This window comes from Salvelinus namaycush, unplaced genomic scaffold (genome assembly GCF_016432855.1).
Source record: "Salvelinus namaycush isolate Seneca unplaced genomic scaffold, SaNama_1.0 Scaffold48, whole genome shotgun sequence".
In the NCBI taxonomy this organism is placed as follows: Eukaryota; Metazoa; Chordata; class Actinopteri; order Salmoniformes; family Salmonidae; genus Salvelinus; species Salvelinus namaycush.
The window spans coordinates 7,653-15,304 of NW_024061175.1; positions in this window are offsets into that span (position 1 = coordinate 7,653).

Sequence of the window (7,652 nt, forward strand, 5' to 3'; positions counted from 1 at the left end):
CGCCCTCGTGCTGCAATTTTAGCACAGAACGCAGGAAGGGGCCTTTTTTGGAGACCAAAGGTCGTCTGGTCCTGGCACACTGGTCCTGGCACACTGCTTAGGTCTTGACTGTCTTAAGACAATTGTAAAATAATTTATCAGACATCAATTGTTGTACAACTGCATGGGTACGCTCTGGGCATCACCCTTTACCTCAAATAAACAGTGGATTTCTGCTATTGTGGCCCTTTAACCGTCTGACTTTGTTGTTCACACAGGAGAGATACGGGACTATCGTGGATCCTCTGGGGAGCCTCAACAACCTCATGATGCTGAAGAGGCAGAGAAGAGTCTCTCCACATCAGAACACCTCAAGAAACACCAGTGGAGACCCACAGGGAAGAGAACTCACTGCTGCTCTGACTGTGGGAAGAGATTCACCTCATCAGGCATTAAAATTCATCAGAGAATCCACACAGTAGCGAAACCTTATAGCTGTGGTCAATGTGGGAAGAGATTCACCTCATCAGTAAAACTTAAAATACATCAAAGACATCACACGAGAGAAATGTGGAAAGAGTTTTGTTAAATCTAGCCATCTGACTGCACATCAGAGAACACACACAGGAGATAAACTTTTTAGCTGTGATCAATGTGGGAAGAGTTTTAGTCAATCTGGAAATCTGACAGTGCACCAGAGAAAACACACAGGAGAGAAACCTTATAGCTGTGATCAATGTGGGAAGAGTTTTAGTCAATCTGGAAATCTGACAGTGCACCAGAGAAAACACACAGGAGAGAAACCTTACAGCTGTGATCAATGTGGGAAGAGTTTTGTTCGATCTAGAGATCTGACAGTGCACCAGAGAAAACACACAGGAGAGAAATCTTATAGCTGTGATCAATGTGGGAAGAGTTTTGTTCGATCTGGCTATCTGACAGTGCACCAAATAATACACACAGGAGAGAAACCATATAGCTGTGATCAATGTGGGAAGAGTTTTTTCCAATCTGGCAATCTGACAGTGCACCAGAGAACACACACAGGAGAGAAACCTTATAGCTGTGGTCAATGTGGGAAGAGTTTTACTGCATCTGGCTCTCTGACATTGCACCAGAGAATACACACAGGAGAGAAACCTAATAGCTGTGGTCAATGTGGGAAGAGTTTTTGTCAATCTAGTGATCTGACAGTGCACCAGAGAACACACACAGGAGAGAAACCTTATAGCTGTGGTCAATGTGGGAAGAGTTTTACTACTTCTGGCTATCTGACTTTACACCAGAGAACACACACAGGAGAGAAACCTTATAGTTGTGGTCAATGTGGGAAGAGTTTTACTACTTCTGGCAATTTGACATTACACCAGAGAACACACACAGGAGAGAAACCTTATAGCTGTGATCAATGTGGGAAGAGTTTTACTCGATCTAGCTATCTGACAGTGCACCAGAGAACACACACAGGAGAGAAACCGTATAGCTGTGACCAGAGGTAATCTGATAAAAGATCTCTGACTAAACATCAGAAAATACATTAAGCAGTTATTTCATGATATCAATGAATTAATGTCACAATGTAGAATGTTTTAACATTGTTGTAGAAGTATTTTAATGATGTCACAATGTAGAATGTTTTAACATTGTAGTAGGAGTATTTTAATGATGTGACAATGTAGAACCCTAAACGTTTGTCCCCTGTTCTATTGATATATTGATATGGGAAAATCCAGGCTCTGAATTGAATGAGTACTATTTATGAGATTTAGTAAGTACACATTATTTCCAGATTCCGTGTGGTTTTTGAGCTGTTAGTTTTAACAGGACGTGCAACCTCATCTCCCTCCAGTCGCACAAATGATTTCAACATGATATCGATTAGTTATGACAAATAAGTGTTGCGTTCCTTTGTTTAGCGACCCCTACATTTAAATGCATTCCAACATCACGTACAACCTGATTTCCCCCCTAATCGATATCAGTGATTTATTGCTACTTGTCAAAACAGTGTTTCTGGTGCTTGTGCAGTTTATAAGGAGCTTGTTTAAAAAAATACAAGAAATATGATTATTGTGGCAGATGTTTGTGTAAATAGCACATGTTATGTTTAGGTTTTCAATTCATCCCAAACTGTTTCTGCATATTGGTTATTGATTTGGACACGTTAAAACTGTGTTTTGACATTGAGGCTATCCCACCTAGCACAATGTAATTGAAAAGACGTTGAAAATAAGACTATGCAATCAAATATTTTTTTTAACATTTTTTATTATACCATGCCTTACCATTAAGTGAATTATTGACAATACATATTAACAAAGGGGTGTACATTTGGTTTTGGTCATTCATATTTACAATTCATGTAACTTTTAGTAATCATAATTATTTATGCAATCAACTGACAATTTTTGGGTATAAATATATTGACATTGTTGCCCTTCTTTTAGAATAGCAGGGTTCATTCTCAGATGTGCTAACCCAAATGTACAAGAGCATGACATTGGAGACTGGGGCCCGATCCAACAACATGCCTATCGAGTGATCCCTGAAAAGAGAGAGAAGCTTCACAGTGAGGTGGAAAGTTACTACGGATATTGCAGGAGTTTCCTCTTGAAATCAGACACGTCCGTGGTAAGGACAACTTGGTTGCTGATTGTCTCAAGAATGGGCAGTCAAAAAGATTTGTGTTTTGCGTTTAGCCAGTGCGTTGCCATGGATCATGTTTAATTTTGAGTTGTTTTTTTGTATTGGAGATGAGTTTTGTTTGGGCTCGTTCCAAGGGGACGAGAGTTCTAGAAGCTAGTGAGTTTCAGGAAGAAGAGAGTTCTAGAAGCTGGTGAGTTTTAGGAAGACGAGAGTTCTAGAAGCTGGTGAGTTTTAGAAGCTATTGAGTTCTAGGATTCTATAGAATGAAAAAGGAGAAAAAATAATACGATTGTATATTATTATTTAGAAATACGTGTTTTTTCTTGTTTTTAATTGTTGACAGCCAGTAGACACAATGTTTATATTGTAGAAGGTGAAGCATTGTAGTTGATTATGTGAAATGGAAGTTGTTTTCTGTTGGTGGTGGGCAAACTTGTCCAACAAAAACATAGGATATATTTGTTGTCTTAAGGGGAAAGGTGTTCCAGGCTTTGGTTTTTCCATTTATGTTTTGAGGTTGGACTTTATTTAGCATGTATAGCTTGTTAGCACGTAGGGCGCACTGATTGGTGTCACCTTGTTAGTCAGTATGTGTAACACCAGTTCTTTAGTTTTCCTCTTCTTGGGCAGATTTAGTGGGTCTCATGGTGGGTGACTTTTATGTCCCAGTTGTTGATACAAGTCAACTTTCAGTGGACACTGAGAGCAAAACTGCAACATTATGTTATATTACTTTTATTGGATCAAATGGTTGTTTTATGCAACAGAATAGAGGGTTCTTGGAACTATTGTGTCTGTGTGTTCTACTGAGGATGGGCCTCTGGGAGATAACACTGACTGGAGATTTACAATGTCTTTTGGGTGATAAAACCTAAAGAGACCGCATTCCAGAGCATGAGTTAATGTTTCTGTTCTATAAGGTACCAGGGAGAGATGACCCCAGGGCCAGACCCCGGTCTCTACACAAAGAGTACTGTTTTTACAGCAGATACTGTCTGCTGAGAATTATAACTATCTCTCATACAAATCTTAACCTTGTGACCCGTTCTATACGTCTGTTGTTGGTCATGTAGGTTGAAAGGGGTGTATCTTGGCTATGAAAGACCTTTGTACTTTTGTCTCGTGGCTCTCAATGAATCATCTGGGGGTGATTTGTCGACCAGCCATCATTATCGTAGAGCACTCAATTGATTCACTTTATATGTGTGTATTGATCTGCTCCCTTATTAATAAGTGAATAAAGGTTTAGTTTAAGAATAACTCTGACTTGTGTTTCTCTCCTCATTTGATATTAAAGAAATTAACCACATTTGGCGATGAGGATGTGATTCTTCACTTGGTGACGCTCCTGACGGACCTGGGTAAATGGTACACGAAGGATCCCTCAAACTTGGGATCTCAGGAGACCACATTTTGGGAACGGAGCAGATGGACCCACCTTTGATCTGAGAGGCAGCGAGCCTAGTGGATACCACATCTCAAACGTAGTAAAAAAAAAAAAGAAAAAGTGAATAAAGATTTAGTTTAAGAATATCTCTGACTTGTGTGATAAGTTTCTCTCCTCATTTGATATTAAAGAAATTAACAACCACATTTGGTGGTAAAGTTAGAGTGAACCAAGGTGGCTGACTACCTGTTGATGTTGAAGAAGCGTCCCGTCCACTAGATTATACGTCACAGTGGCAGAATCACCTGAAAGATGCACATCGCCATCTGCTGACTGGAGTTGGTATCGCAGTTGAGAAAAAACTTTCAGACAAAAAGCGACGTCCAAGGACGTCGAGTTATGGGCGATATCAGGTCTGTCTGTTATGGCCGCTATTTCGCCCCAAAATAGTCAACCCAAATCGGGCTGTGTATAACTATGTAAATGTCTCTCGGACAAGGGGGACTTTTATCAATATACACTCTAAAAAGTAAAGGTTCCTGGAGTATCCATTTTCTTAAACTCCCTGTTCACCCTCCCTCCATTATAAAAAAATATTTTAATAACAATATTGACAATATTTATTTAAATAATTCATTATTTATTTAGTGGCACCACAAATGTGAATAAATATTTACAGAACAATTTACCAAATAAAACACATTACAATATTGCAACATTTCTGCAGACATGTCAGACCATAATAAATAATACATTTACTTTGTATAGTGCTTTTCATGACATAATATATATAAATAATGATGTACAATAAAAACAACATACATTAAAAATGAATCATAGGTAAACAAACAACATTGTAGACTTGATGCTAAATACAGATTTTTCAGCTTTAGTGTGTATATCGTATCCACTTAGTTATGTTAGGAAGTTTGCCATCTTTATGACCGGCCCTGGTAACTTCACCCCAACTTCTCTTCTCCCCAGAACACAGTAACTTAAGAACAAAAATGTTTTTCTGACATTTTTGGGAAAATTAAGGGAAAATAAAAAATACAGCCCTAGCAGAGCCCCAAGTCCAATGGGGACGTCCTCGAGGGCGTGGATGTTCTCCCCATCAAAGGCCAGCGGGATTTCACTCTCATGGTGAAATGGATTTCCACCAATGTGCAGTAAAGGAGTGAAGAGCGGTGAAATCTGTGTCAACAAAAGTAAGAAAAGATTAATACACATACAATTAACAAAGAACATAACAAATGTTCAGCTGTAGTTTTATATAAGTATGCACACCTATGTTTATGAAGAAACAGATGATTGGTGCATAGGCATACCTTGTCAAGGATATAAAGGCCACTCGGGTTCTCATTGAAGAGGTTGGGCAAGAGCAGAATCGCTGCTGTGGTCTCCAGTCCCAGTAAAGTAAAGCAATGATCTTACTACACTTGCTAATTTTATTACAAAATACATCAGAGAAAGGGAAGGAATAAGAGCAAACCTCTTCTGTATTGTCCTTCAGGGACTGTCAAATAGATGTCCTCACCCCTGCCTCACCTCTCTACCTCTGATAGTCCTTAAATTATATTTTTTGTCTATATCCATTCCATGGACTTGATTCATTTCCGAGAAGATCTGAAAAGATCATTTGTACACATTTGTATGCTAATAGATTTCAGTTTGTATTGACTGCTATGTAGGTTAAATGTACACTTCAAATGCAGCTGTCCTACAACATATCTGTACCTTCTTCTTGATCCCAATTGCATTGTGTCCATGTTCTGTCCTATAAGAATTTCAAAGGAAGAGAAAATGTGTCAAGCATTTAAATATATATTAAATAAATATTGAAAGATAAATGGCATCGACATACAATGTAATGTAAAATAGAAGAACATATTGGAGAAAGCACTAGCCAATACAGTACTGCCATACAATAACAGTACTGCCATACAGGCCTAATACCACATTTCAAGATATCTTTGTACACAAATTGTTCAATATTTTATCAGGCTGACTTGAAAGATTATACGCAACATTTTGCTGCGTGGCAATACTGTGTTTGGATTCTGAAGGGCATTTATACAAAAGAGGTAGTCTAGACACTGTATTAATACCATTATGCATTTGAATCCCATCTACAGCTACCATCTAAGATATTAATTTCCCTCCACAAGGGGGCGTACATGTAACGTTTCCAAACTGGGATAGTATTGTACATGTAACGTTTCCACAATGGGATAGTATTGTACAGGTAACGTTTCCAAAATGGGATAGTATTGTCCATGTAACGTTTCCAAAATGGGACAGTGTTGTCCATGTAACGTTTCCAAAATGGGATAGTATTGTACATGTAACGTTTCCAAAATGGGATAGTATTGTACATGTAACGTTTCCACAATGGGATAGTATTGTACAGGTAACGTTTCCTAAATGGGATAGTATTGTCCATGTAAAGTTTCCAAAATGGGTTAGTATTGTACATGTAACGTTTCCAAAATGGGATAGTATTGTCCATGTAACGTTTCCAAAATGGGATAGTATTGTCCATGTAACGTTTCCAAAATGGGATAGTATTGTACATGTAACGTTTCCAAAATGGGATAGTATTGTCCATGTAACGTTTCCAAAATGGGATAGTATTGTCCATGTAACGTTTCCAAAATGGGATAGTATTGTCCATGTACCGTTTCCAAAATGGGATAGTATTGTCCATGTAACGTTTCCAAAATGGGATAGTATTGTCCATGTAACGTTTCCAAAATGGGATAGTATTGTACATGTAACGTTTCCAAAATGGGATAGTATTGTACATGTAACGTTTCCAAAATGGGATAGTATTGTCCATGTAACGTTTCCAAAATGGGATAGTATTGTCCATGTAACGTTTCCAAAATGGGATAGTATTGTCCATGTACCGTTTCCAAAATGGGATGGTATTGTCCATGTAACGTTTCCAAAATGGGATAGTATTGTACATGTAACGTTTCCAAAATGGGATAGTATTGTCCATGTAACGTTTCCAAAATGAGATAGTATTGTACATGTAACGTTATGCCCCCTTGTGAGTTAATAGTATTGCATGCTGTAGCAGGCTATATAAAGAGGACGATTGACGATTCAGTTCGTTGTAACATCTCGTCTGGACAGGTCACCGTCCTTAGTTAGTTAGTTAACGTTAGCTAGTTCATTCTCACAATAGTGAGAACTGCTCTAGATTGGAAACTTACGTTAATGAGTGTAAAGCCATGTTGGCTTTATGGAAACAATATACAATATATGACAAAGAATATAGTTGAGGGAAATAATCCAAACCTAGTTCTGCCTAGTTAGGACATAACGTTAGCTAGCTAGATAACGGTACTGTACTGTAGCTCATACAACGCCGACGGTCAAACCCAGCTTTCTAATATTTACGGTAATTAGCTATAGTAACGTTATGGAAGATATTCACAGAAAACCATCATTGTCTTCGTTATTCATTATTAGTATGTTATATTATTATATAAATTATTTCGAGACATATTCAGAGCCAAACATCAACCCAACTTAACCTTTTTAACTGTTGTCGCATCCAAACTTGTCACCATCGTTTTCAGTTGTAATTGCGAAGTTCCCGGAAGAAGTCCAGCAACAACGGAGGTTCCTC